Source organism: Asterias amurensis, chromosome 2, assembly GCF_032118995.1.
Source record: "Asterias amurensis chromosome 2, ASM3211899v1".
Taxonomy (NCBI): Eukaryota; Metazoa; Echinodermata; class Asteroidea; order Forcipulatida; family Asteriidae; genus Asterias; species Asterias amurensis.
In genome coordinates, this window is record NC_092649.1 from 11,077,732 (window position 1) to 11,098,715 (window position 20,984).

The 20,984-nt window shown below is 38.5% G+C and overlaps 1 protein-coding gene across 3 annotated transcripts in view; it reads left to right on the plus strand.

Annotated features, from left to right (window-relative positions):
* Positions 1-20,984, plus strand: part of LOC139954157 (uncharacterized) — a 51,414-nt gene that overhangs the window by 14,597 nt on the left and 15,833 nt on the right. For 2 of the 3 annotated variants that reach the window (XM_071953850.1, XM_071953852.1), the window contains exon 2: positions 15,770-16,088. The gene's annotated coding sequence lies outside the window, so the exon portion shown is untranslated. Of the gene's footprint in view, positions 1-15,699; positions 16,089-20,984 lie in introns of those variants that run through there. The other variant, XM_071953851.1, reaches the window with a different exon arrangement.

Sequence of the window (20,984 nt, forward strand, 5' to 3'; positions counted from 1 at the left end):
ACCTGTAGTTGAATCTTGCACCATCACACCAATCCCAACCTATAGTCTACGGTTACCATTAATACGATTTCAGCAATGCATGCACCGAGTGCCGAGTGGAGCATTTAAAATCCCTTTATAACAAAACAGAGCAAGAGTTTAATTGTATATGCATCGAGTCGGGAAACAGACTGCCTAGCCGCAAGAAACGACAAATAATATGCGGATTTTCCGAGCTGATGTCTTGTGTTTCACGCCAACTCTTTGCACAAGGAGTGTATTTTACCCATCTGCTTGAAACTGCTGTGATCCTTAGTGCATATTTCAAGACGTAATCCTAAAACAGTTGAAGTGGTTACCTGCCACTGATGTTTACTCAAGACGCAAAATGCATAATGTTGGCCGGAAGACAAAGTACAACTGCAAGATAAAAAATGAGATGCTTGTGCGGCCCCTTAATGTAGCCCGAACCGTACAGATGGGGCTACATTTAGGTCAGGCAACTTTTAGGGCTTGGGCTACAATTAGAGGCCGCACAAACGTATGATTTTACATCATTTCTGATTTCTTATGTTGGAGTCTAATATAACAATGAAGCGGATATTAACAATGTTATGTTGTTTTCGTTAAATTAATTTGTTGTTTAATTAAAAACAACTATGTCATATGCAAGCATTTCATCTGAAATTGTTGCGGTATCTACTGTCGTTCTTCGGACGGGACGTGTTGCCCTTGGTCCCATGTGTTGTGTATGCCATGTAAAATAACCCAGTGCACTTATCAACAAGAGAAGGGGTTCGCCCGTGTTCCTGGCTGTGGCTGTTGTATGCGCCGTAGCACCTTGTTAACCCTTAGAAGGTGCTACATTGGGTCTCACAGTTCATCACTACAATTACCTATCTTTCTGAAAGTTTGTATATACTCAGCGCCTTGGGTACCTTGTTTGGTAGATACGTGCGCTACATAAGACTTCGATATTATATTATATTATTATTAACTACAGGATCCAAACTGGGCCATCGTCACCGGGCATGCTCAGTAGTCATCATTGCTTGACATGTTTTCCAATACAGGTGTCGTGGGTTCCAATCTTACCTAAGTAGTATGCCCGCGATTTAAAAAGCACTGACTAAATGACCCTTTGAACTGACGCAACACGCAAAGGCCATTTTGGGAGTCAACTTGCGTTTAAGATAATGGCGTGCATCCAATGGCATGCGCATTGCCTAAAATGCGCACTACACTGTAACAAACGGGGAATCAAAATTATAAAATGGCGCAAATAAGATTTATCGTCTGATCAACGTGGCTAATACAAATCTGAACACACACATATCTTTGTAAGGCTTAAAAAAAATCCCAGTTATTTGTCGTCTTTTTCATCCCCCTGACTATACTTCTTATCCATCTTCTTTATAAACGTCTTGAATAATTTATTCCTGACCTTTCTTGGATCTAAGTCAGGATGTTTCATTATGAATATCAAGTCATATTTGTTGTAGTGTAGGCCTACATCAAAAGCTATGCGAAAAAAATGATATCCCGTTACAGCTTCACAAACATGAAAGGTCATTCACAGGTAGGTTGTGGAAGATCTTGCTGAATTTCTGCTTAGAAAATGTCTAATCAAAGCAAAAGCATTTTCAAATTTCTTCTATTGACCGCCTTTTATACATTTCTAAAGCACAAGTTCCTGGCAAAATTGCATTTGATTTTACTTGTTTGCTTTTAATAATGAATAAATACTCAGCACAATAATATTTGAATAGTTCAGACAAGGAAATGAAGTTGTTACCGCAAATTAAGCGTATTTATGGACTGTGTTGACCACAATCGTTTAGAAAGCTTACAAAAGTGTTGTAACTAAATCCTGGATATTTGCTCCGTCTTATCTTGGAGTGTGCCACAACCACAGTATTCTTGCCAGGCAAGGTTTCTGACCACGTCGCTGTTTTCGTCTACCCTAGTGGTCAGCTGCACGCTAGCTGCAACAGGGCTTTCAACAAAGTACATATAACTGAAATATGACTATCAGGATTATTTCTCGAGACAAGAGGGGTTCCGGTTTGTAGAGAAAAGAAGAACAAATTGTTTCTTTCCTTTTTTAAGATTTCGTAAAATGATCCTGGATGGCCTGGGGCTTGAAACATCGCCGGTAAATTCGTTTAGTTAGTTTCTCCCCCGTGTATTGGCGCTGCATTATCTCGCCCTGGGCACTGAGATAAAGGACTTTGGGGCACTTACACTTCTGATCGCAATTATCTCTGATAAGGTTACTTAATTCTGTTTCTTTTTTTCTGTCATTTTTGTTATATTTTCTTTTTGATGGGCTGATGACATTAGACTATATTTTTGATGAATTATTGAAGGTCGCACGAAGAAACACCTGTCGGTGAATCTCCTCGAGTGTCATCTACCGTTGTCAATAATATTGTTGAAGGGACGGGTCGGGATGCCATCGGGGGATATAACAAGTGTGTTTCAGTAAATGTATAAGGGCTCATATAGAATAGCTACACTAGAACGCAACTCAGGCTCGAACACTCTATACTGAGTGCCTGAAAGCATTATACAGTGCATTTTATATCCCCTCATACATTATGCATTCATTTACAATTGTCATTAGCAAAAACACATAGGCAATAAGTGAGCGTGCAATTATTACTATTGTTGCATGCTGACGAGACAATTTGATATCTTTTAATGTACAAACGGACAAACATGTTTAGTTTCGTTGTTGTTGAATGTATTTCAGTTTGTGCATTTTAATTCAATTCTCCACATCATGTACACACCGTCAAACATTACCTTCAGTGAGCATTGTAGGGTTCAATTGTCACACTTGCTCATTTATGTCAAACATATTTTGTCACAACAATTCTTGCATCAGGCATTTCTGAGAACGACATAAGCATATATTATTCTAGGTCTGTGTTAGTCCACAGTGTGCGACTAAATCCTGCAACACCAACCCAATATTAAACAATTAAGTACGTTTAAATGGCAGTGTACGCTCGTGGAGTGCACTTAAACACTTTGTTGTTAGTCTCTCGGACAAAACCGGGGGTTTTAGTTACTATAGCAACCACTTTCGTGTCAGCTCTTGAAGGTCCTTTCCCTCTGCTTGAACAATGCCCCAAATGTCAAATATGACGTTTCGAAGGTAACCTGAGTTTTCTTGTATTCATTTATAAAATTAGATTAAACTGAAGCTTAGGCAAAAGAGAGGAGCAACTTTGCATTTGCCAAAAATAATTCGTTTTGTACTTTTGATTATGTGTGGCCACAGCCGTATAGACGGCGTGTTGAATATAAACGAGAACACAGTTCACAAACTACGGCTTTGGCTTTGGCTTCAGTTCTGGTTACAGCTCGGGTTTTGGCTTTGGCTTTAGTTCTGGTCATAGCTCGGGCTCTTGGCTTCGACCTCAGTTTTGGCTTTACAGCTATGGCTTTGGCTTTGACTTCCGTTCTTGATTTAACTCGGGCTCGGGGCTTGGCTTCAGTTCTTGCCCTTGCTCTATGGTTCTCGTTACAGCATGGGCCTCTTCTGTAAAATTGAAGTCCGATGGCAAAAGCACACAGTTCCAAAGAATGCATAACATCCTGCCTACAGCAGGAACGGGACCATACATGTTGAAAAAGTGTCACACCTTGTGGTCCTACACGTCAGTTCAACACATGCGATGACATTAGCACTTAGTTTGTGTTGACAATACCCACAGAGCCACTTTATGGTCCATTTTCGGCTTTTTAGTATTTGAAGACGATGCGACAGACCGCTTTAGCAATCACACTCAGTCGTAATGTCTCACCACGTTTGTTTAAGGTACACATCTTGAAAGTGTTGACTTCTCATGAATTCTGCGTCTGTCTACTGTAGATAAGTGTACGTGCTAGCTGGAATGGATCGGTTCTCAAATATAGACTTTTAAGAGAGTGGTGTTGTCAGTGTTTACCGTGTACGATTTGCGGCTTTTCTTGTAAATCACGTTCTTTAACAATCATAATTGAGCATCACTGAGTACAACTTAAGCTTTACTGAGCTACAATTTAAGCTACAACTTGAGCTTCAATGAGCTCCAATTTAAGCAACAATTTGAACTTCACTGAGCTAAAACGTAAGCTTCACTGAGCTACTATAACACTGAGTTACAACTTGAGCTTCATTGAATTTTAACTTGAGCTTCACTGGGCTACAATTTGACCTTCACTGATTGTTAACTTAAGCTTCACTTGACTATTCATTACTTGAGCTTCACTGAGTTACATATTGACATGAGCTTCACTTAGCTTCAACTTAGTTACCACTGAGCTAGCTAGAACTTGAGCCTCACTGAGCTACAACTTGAGCCTCACTGACTGGCAACTTGAGCTTCACTGAGCTAATATTTTAAAGCTTTACTGGGTAACATACTGAGCTACAACTCGAGCTTCACTTATAGTAATTTATTGAGCTTCACTGAGCTTCAACGTATCACTGAGACTGCTACAACGTGAACTTCACGGAGCTACAACTTGAACTTCACTAAGTCAAATATTGAGCTTCACTGAGCTTCAACGTAGGTATCACTGAGTTGCTTCGTCTTGAACATCACTAAAGCTACAACTTGAGCCTCACTGATTTTCAAATTGAGCTTCACAATTTATTTGAGCTTCGCTGAGTAATTAAAGTGAGCTTCACTTAGCTTCAACTTGAGTATCACTAAGGTACAACTTAAGCTTCACTGAGCTAGAACATGAGCTTCACTGAGCTAATATTCTTTAGCTTCACTGAGTTACACATTGAGCTTCAACTTTGAGTATATCACTGAGCTATAACTTGAGCTACTGAGCTTTACTTGAGCATCACTGAGCTGTAACTTGAGCTTCATTTATTGGCAACTAAGCTTCACAGAGCTTAGACAAGATCGCGAGTCACTACTTCGGCTTCATCGTCACTTTCACAGAGCTCTATAGTTTGACAAGATGAATATAATAGTTTTTGCCCAAATCAAAAGAAAACAGGACAAACAAATCTCCAGCTAAGAGTTGTATATATCTTTAGATATGGGTAATAGAGAAATTCATCAAAGAAAAATGAAGTAGGTAAAAAGAGACAATCACATTACCAGATGGAGACTGTATATATTAATGGAAGATACATTTACGAACAAATAAAAAGCAAACTTTAATAATGGTTGCCAACACAGACACATTATGGCCAATACTGCCTCGAAGTCTGTATAAATATTAGCCTAAAATGTACTTTTCAGTCTGATATTAAGAGCATTATTGAGTTATCCATCATTTTAAAAACTAGACGTTTGGTCTTCATGCAAGGTTTTAAATTTAGAATGTTCATTTTGCTAGTTTTTCTTTTGCAGTGTCGTCTCCTCTTGCCTGACCTCATAACAGTATTCCACTCAAGATTTAGACTAGAGACGTCGTAACGTATTCCACAGCGGTACATGTGAAGCAAAAATAATTAGACTAACCAAACAACAGACTAAATTACGGATGCATGGGAGACTAGAAAGTCTGCGAAGTCAAATAATGTGTTGATAAAGGATTTCAATTAAATGCGTGTGCAGTTCTTTGGTTGCTAAGCATTTCTGGAGAGTGGATTGGTCGTCAAGGGAGAGAGTTCCAGGACTGTTTTTCCTTGGTATCTCGAAAGCTCATTGGTGACGTCACTGTATAAGAAGAAAGTTCTTAAAGGCACTGGACACTATTGGTAATTGTCGAAAACCAGAATCTCACTTGGTGTATTTGCACATAGCACAAAATAACAAACCTGTGAAAATTTAAACTCAATTGGTCATCGAAGTTGCGAGATAATAATGAAAGAAAAAACACCCTTGTCACACGAAGTTGTATGCTTTCAGATAATTGATTTTGGGACCTCAAAAACTAATTTTGAGGTCTCGAAATCAAATTCGTGGAAAATTACTTCTTTCTCGAAAACTACACGTTTTACTTCAGAGGGAGCCTTTTGTCACAATGTTTTATACCACCAACAGCTCCCCATTGCTCGTTACCAAGTAAGTTTTTATGCTAACAATTATTTTGAGTAATTACCAATAACGCCCACTGCCTTTAAGGTTCATTTGGGTCAGTTTTACACTTCATCTCACCACTGAGTGACGCTTATGACAAGATAAGGACGGGACCGGATTGAGAAGGCGAAAAGGTAAATTTTTTTTTTTTTCCAGATTAGAATGTTAAAGCTTTGGCTGTAAGTTTAACATGTTATGTTAACTTGGTTCCATATACAGTTATAATGCAGGGCTTATATTAAGTTACATTTGCCCTTTTTTTCTCGTATTATTGCATTTCATTTCATTTAATTTCAAGACATGTACTTTCATTCCAACTGATATTTAAACTAACAATAACAAAGAGCAGTATTGTATACGCTTTTGCAGCTATTTACATGAAGCGGTTCAGATTGTGAACTTGTTGACTAGACCGAATATGGGTGTGTTCAGACCTGTATACAAGATATTGAATGTAGGTTTGAACTAAACTCTTAGACTTTGTGCCATTAACGTCCGAGCTTCAAAATCTTGAAAGATTTTCAAAACCATGCTCAAAATACTTTTGTTCGATATTGTTTACGACTGACTTTATATCTTTCCGTATATCCACTTTTGTGTTAGTGTGAAAATCTGTATTCACTATCCCCTGTATACTTTGATTATCTGGGTATCTTATCGGTGCCTCGGAATATGTTTGATCATAGATAGGTGCTGCTATACAAATTTAGTATTGAAATTAGTTATTACAACTGTTTTCACTCTTGAACCAATTAATTTCAAAATTCTGTAAACAATACATCTTTAAGAAGATTTGAAACTCAGTTCAATGTGTAGTTCATATAGTCACAATAAACCAATATTTGTATGAGAGAATGACTGTTGCCACAGCGTGGTATTCAAGCATCCCTAAGGTAAGACGATTGACCAGATTCCTACGGGATGATGCGCTCTCCTATATACATCAATACATAATGCATACCTTAAAGTGTCCATACCATCGCAAAATGAGAAATGTTTCTGATTGTTTATGCATAGGCTTAAAGGCCACAGTGAGAGGCAATGATTCGATGTTTCTAATGCACACCAGGAACACGACCAAAATGATAGCATATAATGTGCATTTGCAGACGAAGTAATGTAGCCATTTTATGAACTCTATTGTTGGGTGTTGGCAACTGGAAACCCCCACCTCCATACAATTATGATAACATAGCTTACAACAAGATTTCGCAGTTTTACCTAAAACCACAGACCCTTAAAATCAAATCAAACTACAAAAGTCGCTGTTGGCCATTCCTGTATCAACGCTGTCCTTGTATATGAGCCGAGAGGAAAGGAAACAATGCCCGCGTTCACTGCCTGGTTTCATTTTATTTGTCAGGACAGGTAGACCTTATAAACCGCTTGAAAACTTCACCAACATAAACACACCGACGCTGAAGTTGTATTTTAATTGAGCCCCGGGGTCGTGGAATATTTTCTAACACCTCCAAGTCACAACACGTTGAAATTGGATTTTGTTCGTGTCGCTTGGCCGTGTTTTTTGGACGATCATCCCGTTGAGTAGTGCTCTCGACGACCGCTCCGGATGATCTCGTCGGACTTATCTTTATCTTTTACCCGGAGATATTAGTTCACACCTGGTGATGAATATATAGGCCTATATGCCTTTCCTCGGAGACGTCGCAAATGATTTCAGTATTTTGTTCACATATTGTGATCAGGTTCGAGTGTTTCTTGATGTTGGGGTCATCGTTTGTGCTTTTTTTTATATCGTGAGTTTCCTCTTAAGACATTCGTCGTGCTACAATCACCTGTGTTAAATCCCTTTATTTTACGTACATCGAGTACTTTCATATAACGCCTGCTAATAAATGGAGGGGGGCGCCCCACACTGACCCCCCCCCCCCCAACATCGATGTCCTTTTTTCCTTTTTCCTCACCCCGTGTGCCCAAAACCTTTTGTTTCGGACTTTTATTTTTGAAACATGTGTTAAATTTACACGCAGACGATGTATTTGTTGTTATACGGGTTCCGTCAAATTGTCTTATGCAACAAAGTAAGCAACCTATAAGGAAAGTTAGTAACCTATAAAAAGATATATAAAAGGCTCCCTTTAAAGTAAACGTAAAGTACAGTTTGGATCGGCAAGAAGCCCCCTAGAAACAACCGTGCACTATCTAGGTCTATTCGTGTTAAATGTTTTGATATTTGAAGGATAAAACAATGAGGCTTTAAGGTCAAAGAACTGTGTGTGGAGTGAACATACCCTTTACTCTTTGGTTGAGATCCTGTCAATTTAATTGCTATTGAGAATGAGAGCTGACGCCTTCGAGTTGGCTTTGTTAAGATTTACATAACATATATATTTTTTTTCCAATTTAACATAAGGACAATCTTTCAGTTTTGTAGTGTTACTTGGTATTCTGAGCTGTGGAAACCAGTTCAGTCTCAGGCAACTTGGAAACAAATTTGAAAAACCTTACACGGATTACCGTCAGACGATTTCTCAGTTTATTATTCTAGATAAGTTTCGAGGTACCGATTTCCTGTCAAGTACAGAGTTCATAGCAAAATATTAATATGGACACTTTCTCACAAGTACACTTATAAGGACTTCACAGTTTAATGGTCAACAGAAAGTTATTAATGTCAGTTTAATTTATTGTGATGCAAACGGAATGCAATGGGAAACTTTGATGCGCTAGGTGGCAGCAGACTTACCAGGTAAGTTTCCATTGTTTACGTAGTTCTGAGCGTGCGCACATTATCGAGAACAATGGATTTTACCTGGTAAGTCTGCTGCCACCAAGCGTCCTAAAGTCTCCCATTAAAGTACCGGCAAGGCGAGTTTTGAAAATACAAATTTAAATCTCTCAATTTGATTGCCTCTGAATTTGCACTTTTAGTGTGAAAACGGCTGCATGTTTATTAGTTTTCAGCTTGATTGACTAAAAAAATAGCATAATGGAACTGCAGTCTTTAAGTACATCACGTACAGACCTTAAACAACACAACTGTGATGGATTTATTTTAAGTTGACTGCACTGTCAAAACATCTGTTATATAGAACTCGGCTGTTTGCCACTGTAGCTGTTGCTGTCTCTAAACAAACAAATAAACGAGTCACCCAGATCGATCTAAAACGGCAGTGAGTGATCAGAATGCCTAATAAGCCTACAAAAGACCCCTGGACTAGTCGACACTGTGACATTTCACTTCAAAGCACTGCAGCATTGCAGTTTCGTCTGAAATGTGCACCATAACTCAGTATGGAATGCTATTGATGGAAAAGTCAAATCGACAAAAATCAAAAGGCAATCGTCAGTGGACTGTTTTACAGCCTCCTTCAAAAGAGTAATTATCTCGCTTAAACTATTGACTGCTTTGCCAGGTATATCGTCATTTTGTTCCTTTTCATGTAAAATATATACATCATATTTTCATTTTAGTTAAATAAGCGTTGTTGTTGTATGGCAGTTGTTTTGTTCCTATTCGTACGTCTGTGCGGCACCTAAATGTAGCCCGAGCCCTAAATGTCGCCCGGACCTAAATGTAGCCCCAAACATGTACCTAGATGTAGGTCAGGCTCCATTTAGGGCTCGGGCTACATTTAGGTGCCGCACATACGTCCTCTGTTTGCCCATTGTTTTATCTAGTCTATGTCTGTCCACAGGCTGATTAGTAAGCCTCGGCTCATCAAATCAGCATCCATACTGTTCATTTCATGTGACTGTAAAAACCTTAAACTACTCTGTTCGCTAATGTTGTGTTTTGGACAGTATGGTAACAAGTTTGAATAGAAATGTACATACCGCAGTCTGATTTTTGGTTTGCATGAAACTCTGGTGTTATACTTCATGGCAATCATTATTACCCAGGGATTCTGCACTTATTGCAGGCCCTCATAGAATTATAAAGTTCATAGGATTTATGGATGACCTTATCTCATCGTCAGGTATCTAGTTCTTAGTGACATGCATCAATGGCACCCACGTTGGGGATCATCCTCTCATCATGAACCAAACATTAAAGGCAAAGTATACCTTTTTTAACCGTTCGATTGCTTTAATCCTATACAAATGTAGATGTACACAATAAAACTAAGGAAACTACAATCTTAGGATCTTTTGGTATCGCTTCTCCGATTCAAATGTTGTGGCATAAAAATATAATCTATTTACATAACCACACATGTTAATGAAATGTTTCTCAAAATGCTTTACACATATCAAATGCTACTGTAGGTTTCTAACCAAAGGTTTTCATTGAATGACTACCAAACATGTCTCTTCACTTCACAAGCTCCGTCATTTTGTATTTTGTCACAAAACAAAATTAACCAATCTCTAAATATAGCGGCACTTATTATCACCCTAACCTCTGATCTTCGTCCTGAAGCTGCGAAGAAGACAAAATCGAAAGTCCTCAAAGCCTTAAATCACTCGTCTACCCCTCGCAATAAGGACCCTTGATACTCAACAAGTGAATCCATTAGTAGCAATGATGTCCTGATATCTGGAACAAGCCCTTCGTAATGGTCCCAATCCCAAATACATCTCAGTGCAAGGGGCAAGTATTTAAAGTTGTAACGTCTATGTGGGGAGGAAAACATGAGTGCTCGCGTGAATACACTGCAGGGTTAATATGTCACACACTCTGAATATCCTTTGGTGTAAACCGACATTATTTGAAGTGGATTTAAATGTAAGTTTCTTTAACTTATTTTATTTCCACGCCCCCCCCCCCAACAAACAGAAGGGAGACAGACCCCAAATAAAAACAAAAACAAAAAACAACAACAACATCACCCCAAAATCAATAACAAATACCAAGGGTAATAATCTCTCACAGTCTTTACATCTTAAGGTGTAAAACCGTCATGACATGGAGTGATGTAATTCTTTAGCTGAAAAGACCTTAATAAAAAACCCATAACATTTGAACCATACAATACACAGTAAAAAAGACCCCCAAAAGAAAAGAGAAAAACATAACAACAAACACCAAACTCAATCAATTAAAACCACCCCAACAAAAAAGCAATCATCCCAACAATCATAACAAAAACATCAAAAACAGGCAATAATTAGCCGTTTCCAAGTTCAATGACAAAATAGCGAGAACATGTTTCGAAACTTTGACCTTAATGGCATTTCAGTTCATTTACCTTTCAACAACTCACCGCGCGCAAAAAACAAAAGGGCTCGACTAATTACATCAAGCGCTGCTTCCTATTATTTTGTTTCTCCTGAAAGCTATTGAATTTAAATGGGCTCGGTTTTGTCCACAGGGCAAGACGAAATCTTCGCCATATAACCATATACATCTATTGAGTTGATCAGGTTGCTTAACTGTCATGGCAATGACGGGTGTTGACGGTATTATCTCGGCCCATCTGCCCCGCTGGTCTATCGTCTTACAACGGCTCGCAATAAATTGCCAAACTCAGAGTGACGTACACAGCGTACTTTTCAGCCCTAGATACGGCTTTAAAAATGTCTTTTCTTTTGGCAAAGCTTAAAAGCTGAAGGTTTTAAGATGTGATTTTGTACTTGTTTGGGGAGGACGAATGAACTGGGAATTTTATTTCGGCCGGCAGATGGAATAAAGATGACAACCAGACGGAAACTGTATACACCAACCTTGGCAAGAAAAGCTAGATGGATGATAAGTTAAGCTATAATTCATGACTACCCGGGGAAAAAAAACGAACATTAAAAAGGGGGTGTCGGTATTATTATCAAATATGTAATTTTTATTCGAGAGAAACAGCTCAGTGTTACACTTTATTGGGTCTTTTATCATCAACAATGTTCTTTCATGTTACTCACAATTTATTGATTTTATTGGGTTAAATTATTGTTTATTTAAACAAGGGGATGAATCTACATTTGTTCTTTCAAAAGCATTTGATTTCCATTCCAAAATATGAATTATTTTATCACAATAAACACACTACGTAAAACTCACCAATTCATATTAAGTTATGTTCGTGTCCCTTATTGCCGATCAACAGCGCTAAGTGTACGTTTTCTCTAAGAATAGACGAATAATTCTCAAAGCCATTTTATGTTTCAGCAGATATCTCAAATTAAACTTGGAAATAATTCAAATGGGATTTCATGTTTTCCTGGTTAACTATCCCCTGTGTATTTACATCGTATGACGTGTTATTTGTTCATAGAGAACATGTTCATAAATAACGAGAAAAACAAATCCTTCCGAAAATACCTTTGCGTATTATATTATTATGTCATTATTATATACACTTACTTGCAGCTTGGCAATGTTCCATGGGATTAGAGATAAGCAGTTAACACCCAAACTATGACTGTTTAAAGCCATTGGACCCTTTCGGTAAACAGTGTTGCCCAAGGCCCTCACTTTGTGTACCACAACTTCTATATCAAATAACAAACCTGTGAAAATTTAGGCTCAATCGGTCATCGGGGTCGGGAGAAAACAACGGAAAAACCCACCCTTGTTTTCGGCGCGTTTCGCCGTGTCATGACATGTGTTTAAAATAAATCCGTAATTCTCGTTAACGAGAATTTATATTGTTTTGCTGTTTTCTCAAAAAGTAAAGCATTTCATGGAATAATATTTCAAGAGAAGTCTTTCACCATTGCCTTCTGTAAACCCTGTAAGTTATTTGTAAATCTGTGAACTTTTTTTTTTCTGAACCGAAAGGGTCCAATGGCTTTTTTTGTATTAGCCTTAATGTATTTGCATTGTGCATGTTTTGATGGGCATTTTATGATTCGTTTAGGAATAGGAAACACAAACGTCCTCAATTGTCTCTTTTTTTAATCACAATTACTGAAAGACAAGATGTTGACGTCCGTCTTAGAAAATGCCGCAGATGGAGTCTGTCACCGGGGAGTCTCTCTCACTGGTTCTCCTTTCTCTCTCAACCATCCTCGGGGATTATTCAAGCAATTTTCGTTGCGGCATGATTTCGGGGCAAATAGCAAATAAAGTGTAACGAAACAAGAGACAACACACAACAAAATCAGAAGAACTGCTGATTTTCCAGTTCTCTTTGCTATATATGATAATCCCATGGAGGTTGCTAACAAACATGCTTTTCTCGATCACGCAAAGCAAAGAGTTTCGGAGACAAGGATTTTTATTCTTGGCCAGGGTTTGGCAAATAGCGGTAGATCTCAGGCAACAAAAAGAAGGTTTATTGTCCTACCGTCCTACAACAACAAAAAGTATGGAGGAGAGCTTTTTATCCCTTTTCTTTTTCTTAAATGGCCGCCCGAAAACTTTTTTAAAGGCAACCGGCTGGGCTGTTTTACAATATAAATTGTCTTCGTCTGAGATCGTTAAAAAGTGTCCTCTCTTTTATCGAGTAAACAAAAATCGAGGTGGACTCTAAAATTGAAGCGGGCGGTGACGCTAAACATGTTTTTTTTAATTTGGCCTAATACTGCACATGGATCCCGATGGAATTACAACCTCGCAACATTATGTTATGATTTATTTGTAACTCTCTCTCGCTACTTTTGAAATTGAAGAACTCGACCGTCGTGACATTTTGTCGACACACCTCCGGGGGTTCAACATTTCTAAAGTGTCAGTATTTTTTTCCGGAATACAAAGAGAAAGTTGTTACCATTACATACTTCGTATACGCGTCGGATAACTCTGTGTAATACGGTTTGGTTTTTCTTACATTATGTTAAAAAATATATAAAACACGGCTGGATAGCTTTTAATTTCAAAATGAACACAAATTTATTTTGTTTCGTTACTTGAAAAACAAACAATGCTATTGTTTTATATTTTATATATACACATGTACGTGAGTAGGCTATAATTTAATAAAGTATTGAACATCTAATCATTAAAGTTGGACAAGCCAATAACATTTTGTATCCAAACAATGGAAATCTTTTCAATTAACCAAATAAAAAACATGTTGTTAGTATTTCTATGTAATCAGTACATTTTGAACGTTTAAGTAGGCCACACAATCTATACAGCTGGTAAATTATTGACATTCAGAAGGTCGTTGCTCGCTAGATCGGTTACAACTCCTAATCGCCATTTTGTGAGAGCAGTATCCAAACTGGTTCATCGATTTCCTTTGGTTCGGTTGACTTCAAATTAATGGTTTACAATAAAATATAAAAAAAGAGAACTTCTGCTTACGAACCAAGATAAAAATTTAAGCATAACATAGCAATTTCTGGAAAAAATTAAGCTGAGCAAGATGGCAGGGGAACAATTACAATCACAGCTCATTACATTAACTGATTAACTGTTCTGCTTAGCATTGTTTCCCGTGCCAAACATATTCATATCAAGTACAAACACTCTATCAGTTAAATGGATTCCACTGGAAGAGTAAAATATTTGTTGCAATATTTTCTTCCAAAGTATTTCGTGGCACATAAACACTGATTAAACAAAGTCTCATAATTCTTTATTTCCCGAATAGTTATATAACAAATCAACAAATACTATTTCAGACTAATGCATTTCGGTGAATAAAATGAACATAAAGCGAAGTGCAGTGAAAGGAAAGTCAATTTAGCTAATAAAGCTTTTAGCGGATGATTAGTTCTCTCACATAAAATCCGGAAATTCGAATCCCTGTCAACCCTTTTAAAATAATTGATATCGTTTCAGTTCCTTCTGATAAAACGAGAGCCCAGTTTGCAAAAGCCATTCATGGTCCATTACGTCTTTACCAAAGTCAATTTATTAACCGCTAATTGTGTTTACTTTGTAAATAGGGTGTCATAACGAGGCTTGATTGTAATTACATTAATGAATGCATTATATTTACACTGCGGAAAATCTGAGTACGAATAAATCCTTCATTGTGAATAATTGGTACACTAATGGAGCAATTGCTTCATGTCAAACAATTCAATAGTGTTGACATTTTGTGATTTGAAGCTCGTCTGTCATTATTCTACACACAAAATGATGCAGCCACTTTCCTTTAACGACATTGTAACCATATTTTCATAATCACATGTGTATCCTGATCGGTTGCAAATCAAAATAGTTTGTAAGGCTTTAGCTTAAATATAAGAAAACATCGTATTATATTTTATACAGTTATTATTTTCAGGAATTATAATCAGTAAATCTCGCCTTGCTTGCATGGCCTGCAGTTCGAGTTAAAGAGAGACCGGCTTTTCGCGGGACTTTCTTGACTAAATGCCGCAGGCCTTGCCTAGTCGTGGATTTCCTCTTGGTTTTTATTGCATTCCTTTTTTTCCCCTGTCATTCTCTGAGCGCTTGGTAACCTTAGGAAAAGGCGCTATATAAACGGTATTATTGTTATTATTATTATTATAATGGTTTGGTCCGGTGTCTGCGAATGTCTGATGTATTTATACAAACATTCCTCCAGCGATAGCCGAATTAATTTAATGACTTAGCTGACCTACAAAACATTAAAACCATATAATTGTCTCACAGTGTCTTCCAATTATCCACATTACGAGGAAAACATATCACCTTCATCACCTGTCGTCTACATTCAACCCAGCGGGTTCCCATTCGCGAATGGGCAAGTCGACTGAGTATGCGGATTACGCCAAAGTGAGCGCACACGGCCACTTCATTGCATAGTGTCATTACACACACGCAGAGCAGCAGTGCAGCGTGTCTCATTCTCCACATTGTGCTTTTGGCTCCTCTGACAAGGGAGTTGTCAAACCGAGTGTGGAGGCAAAACACATGAGGTGCTCACACGGCATGTTATTTAAAACTGACGGATTGTTTTTTTGTGATCTTCTAGGAAAATATCAGCTGTCAAAAAACTGAGAAAGATTCGGTGAGCCGTGAAGGCAGGACAGACAGAGAGGCAGAGAGATGAAATCTCGAAGACAGACAATCCTGGGTGTTCATCACCAACATGATTATACCTACACGCGGGAATGAAAATGCCAAAACTACGGACTCTGATGTGAATGTTATAAGCTGTTGTCGTGACCGTGGTGGGTGTTAGCTATGGAAAGCTGTTGCTATCGCCGTAAGATAGCAAAACACAACGGTGGTATTAAACTTTGCACGTTGGTGTCTCTTATTGGAGTTAATGACTGATTGATATAAATGAGGTAAAGTCACGAATCCACGTTGTTCGTTTCCTTGTTTGTTTTTTGTAATCCATTCAGGTGATAACTTCAACTGAATGTTGCGAACTTTCCGGTTTTTTTTTATTTGTGTGTTTTTGGACACTTTAGTCTATTGCGACCTGTGATACTTTTGTTTTCTTGAATTTAAATCTGACGGTAGATTGACTACAGCGATGAAATCTGCCCCCCAACGTGTCGTCCCGAAACGTAAATATACAAACAAGTAGAGCGCATCGTAATGTAAAGCACGAATTCTCGTTGAGGATATAATGGTGATAATCCACATGAGTTCTGTAAAAACACACACACAAAAAAACACGAGAAAGTACGACCTTAAAGGAACACGTTGCCTTGGATCGGTCGAGTTGTCTTTGATAATCGTTCTGTGACCGTTTGTTGTAAAATGTATATGGTTAGAAAGATATTGTAAAAGTAGAATACAATGATCTACATAAATATGCCTCGAAATTGCGTGGTTTTCTTTTTACCCTGTTGACTAACACGGTCGGTCATTTATGGGAGTCAACTTTTTGACTCCCATAAATGGCCGACCGTGATAGTTCGCGACGTAAAAGGAAAACCGTGCAGTTTCGAGTGATACTTGTGTGGATCACTATATTCTACTTTTAAAACATCTTTCTAACCATACGCATTTCATAACAAACGGTTTCAAACGCTTTTAATAGACCAACTCGTCCGATCCAAGGCAACGTTTTTCTTTAATTGATTCTGTTCATTGGATAAATCTAGATCCTCAATTATAATATTTTTGGGTCGACTTCTTCGATTTTGTTTTTAATGTTTGGATTGTTTTCATTATGATCAATATCAAGCTGTAAACCGATGGGAAACTGACTGGGTAAATTTGAACTAATTGTGGGTTGTACGCAAAAAAAATCTGTTTAAAGCAGGATTTGATATAACGTGCGGGCGCTCTACCAAATAAAGAGCTTATAAAGTATTGCTCTATGTTGGCGGTCTTCCTAATTTTGTGTCATAAACTGTTGCAGTAGCCCTGCTACAAATGTATGTTGCGGTCTCTTGTCACCAGGCACGCTCGATGGTCTGTCCGTTATTTGCTCTAGAATGCGGGGTTGCTGTTCGAATCCCACCTGACCTGCCTGTGTTTTTCCATCCTGACTTAAAGCACTGATCCCTGCAGTACTTTCCTAAATCAATGTAAAGTTTAAACAACAACAACAAAAACAACAACAATAATGGTCATCTTTATCCCGATGCCATTATGATCAAACTGAATTTTCCAGAGATGTTTCGACTTGTGCATTTAAAAAAAAAATCGTGAGGGGTGGAGCGATTTTGTGTATGCAAGTTGCCAGACACATAAGGCCTGATGAAGGACTTCACGTTGTAAGGTACAAATATTTGTTTTTTCCACGGGGCCGTTGCCACCTACTCCCTTAGGCTGAAACGGGGTTACCCCTTAACAGGTCCATATACGAATGAAGGATCAATGGCTGGCAACTGTTGTTCCATTGCAGCTATTATAGGGTCTAGCTTCGTTCTTTTGAACATAATGTATCCCGCAACCAAGGATGAAGGAATTTACATCTTTTAACGTTAAATGCAGTTACACTTTGGGTGCGTTCGTTTAGCTTCCCCGGGTCGACCCCGGTGTGTGGTGGTGTTTTTTTCCAGGACGAACGTGTGCAGATAATTACCCACGTTCGTCCTAGGAAAAAAAAACCTCCACACACCGGGGTCGACCCAAGGAAGCTAAACGAACGCACCCTTTAATACAAAATGCGTAACCGTCACGATGACGTATGCGGTTGAACGAACCTTGTATTGGTGTTATTACATGTTTTAACGAAGTCTTTACCTCTGGCATAAAAGTGCACAAGCACAATCCATTTACATATTAGATGGTCTTTAACCCACAACCTGAAGGCTCATATATTGTTTGCACGCCACCCTTAAACCACACGATTATACTACTCTCGGTCCCTTTTCACCATGTTATGACTTATTTCAGTATATGACCCACAACCATCTAATGAAATGGTATTGATAACCCAGAGGCAACTTGATCTACACTGCAATGATTCCCACCACTGGCCTGATTTCTCACCCAGATTGTTCTCATTATATTCCCGCCAATTCCTAGAGTGCCCCCAAACAACTCTAAGCCATACTTGTGTACGGGCAATACCGATTATGAAGTTTCTGAAGGAGAAAGCATGTACCTTAGTGGAGACCGTCTGGTGCTGATTTGTAGTGTGACCCCCCTCCTCAAACCCTCCTCAAACCCTCCTCAATCCCTGCACACCACTTTCCCCATCCGCTCCTCGTATGCTACATTCCCTTGAGGTAAGCACTCAATCAATTTCGAGTACTTCTTTTATGATAGCCGCCAATTCTTCCGTAGTAGGCCCTACCCGCAAACTCATTCAATCTTTGTCGTTAAATCTTCGGATAGAATGCCCCATGGCTCTACACAGCGGTGCCACCATGCATACAAAATATATTCATGATGAAACTTGTTTTTCGGATAGGCTTAGGGCAGAAAAACATAATGCACCCATTCAGGATTTCCTTGTCGGCTATTTTCTTCTAAATGTCGTATTCTATAAAGAAAGTGTCAAAAATTCGTCAATCCGGCGAGAGGTCATTTTTAGTTGATTTGGTTAAATAAAATTGATCTTCCTAGATGTTCGATAGTTAAATCGATGTGTGTCAGACGAAGTGTGCCAGACCGAAAGAAAATTAAATCTTCATTTGTTGTAAACGAAATCAAACAATGATTATGAATTCCTCGTTGAGTGACCTTCCGGAGACTAAAAAAAAGTGTTGAAATGAAACAGAACTAACTTAAGTTTACTTGTTCAGAGGTCAAGTATTATATAGATCGTTTTTTTCTTCTCATAACCCTTGACATGCGTCGCGACTTAGGCTACCTGCCAGGGTTTCAATCAAGCCGCTCTTCCGACGATCTTCTTTTTATTTCTTCTGTGGAAAACAAAAACAGCCACACTCTTTGATCACATGGCATTTTGGTTGTTTTAAACGTGTACCCGACTAACCAGATCCGTAAGTTTGTAACGTGTGAGCTATACCGGGAGTCCCCATGTGAGGTCTTTCACATAATTCGAGCAATGGACCCCACAATAGAATTCCATTTTGTTCAACTTGGACCCCGAAAAGATGTCTTTGGAAAATGTAACATTTAGAAAAACAATGTCAGGACCCCACAAACAAGATCTGTACGGTTCTGCGTAACAAAATGCCACAAAATATATTCATTCGCAGAAAATTAATTGCTGTGGAAGCATTGTATTAAAAAAAGTACACATTTCAGTAACTGCAGGAACTCGTCAACCCTTTCAATGATTCCACTTCTATTGTAAAACTACAGAGTAATTATTTAGGGAATAACAGACTATTGACGAGGTCCTAAACGATAGTTTAAAGACCTTGCCAAGGTCTTTGAACCCAGTTTAGGACTACATGGTCGTGGCCGTGCGATAAAGGATCAAGACGAAGGGTAAGACATTATTGCGGTCATCACGACCCTGCAATGTTTTAAACGGCCTTTAAGACAAAGTCACTTACAGTTTGTTCCAATTCATAATGCCCTTTAGTGCTTAAAAGCCTAATCATGTGCGGGCGCGCGCACGGGCCAATAAGCCATTTTGAGATATGACGGCGGAGTACTTTCTTATTATGACACTATTATATATCAGGTGTGGGTTAATATTACCATATCCGCCCAAAACGTACAGTGCGATCCCTTTAAAATGACAAACATTTTTCAAAAAGGCTAATAAAAGACTTGACGTATGATTATTTTGGGAAATGTAATGAATACCATGTGGAATTTAGTACACAATCTGAGTCGTGAGAATATATTTGGCTCGCCCACACAGATTATTGTCATTTGATTGGTGGAGCACGCTTCATGTGTCATCTTTTGCTACGCGTTTGTTGCCGCGAAACTCCAGGATTTAATATGCCGTCTATTTCACAGCATCGTTTCCAAAACATATTCTTTCCCTGCCTGTTTGTCCAAACGTGTAAAGGTCGTGTCTGGGAGGACAAGGTTGTGTATTTACATGTTCTCGTTTACGTTGCTTAGAAAGATGTTTGATAATTTTTTAGAGTGTATGATAAATGAGTTTCCGAGGATGAAAATCGCTGTTTGAAGGCACTGTGACGCCTTTGGTAATTGTCAAAGACCAGTATTCTCACTTGGTGTATTCCAACATTATGCATACAACATCAGATCTGTGAAAATTTGGAGTCAATTGGTCATCGAAGTTGCAAAGGAATAATGAACTAAAAATAAACACCCCTGTGAAAAAAAAATATATGCTTTCAGATCAGATGGACAAAAAAGGCTTCAGGCCTGAAGTCTGTCAGTATTTGAGTGAGGAATTACATCTTTTTCAAGAACTACATTACTTCAGAGGGCGCTGTTTCTCACAACGTTTATACAGTTATACTATTAACAGCTTTGCTCGTTACGAATTGAGTTTTTATTCTAATATTATTACCAGTTGTTAGTGTCCAATGCCTTTAATTCAAACTTGAAAGCAAACAGACTAATCTCTTGGCGGCTCAGAAACGATCACCATAATTAAACTTCGCACATCGTTCTCACTCTTTCGACAGCATCAGACATGATAAATTACACCATCACAAGCCTCCCCTATGTATAAGATGTTTAAAACACCCTTTGCCCAGCGTATAGTTACCAAATGAGTTGACCGCAATAACTCAAATGAATTCGAGCTTTGACGACGAGTCAAAGCTCAAAGTTGTCGTAGACGTGGCAGAACACTCTTGGGAGAGAATTAAGCTAGTCTAGGTTATTCACATCACTCGTTTAAGACTTTTTGGAAAGTTGTCATCCTGTAAGAA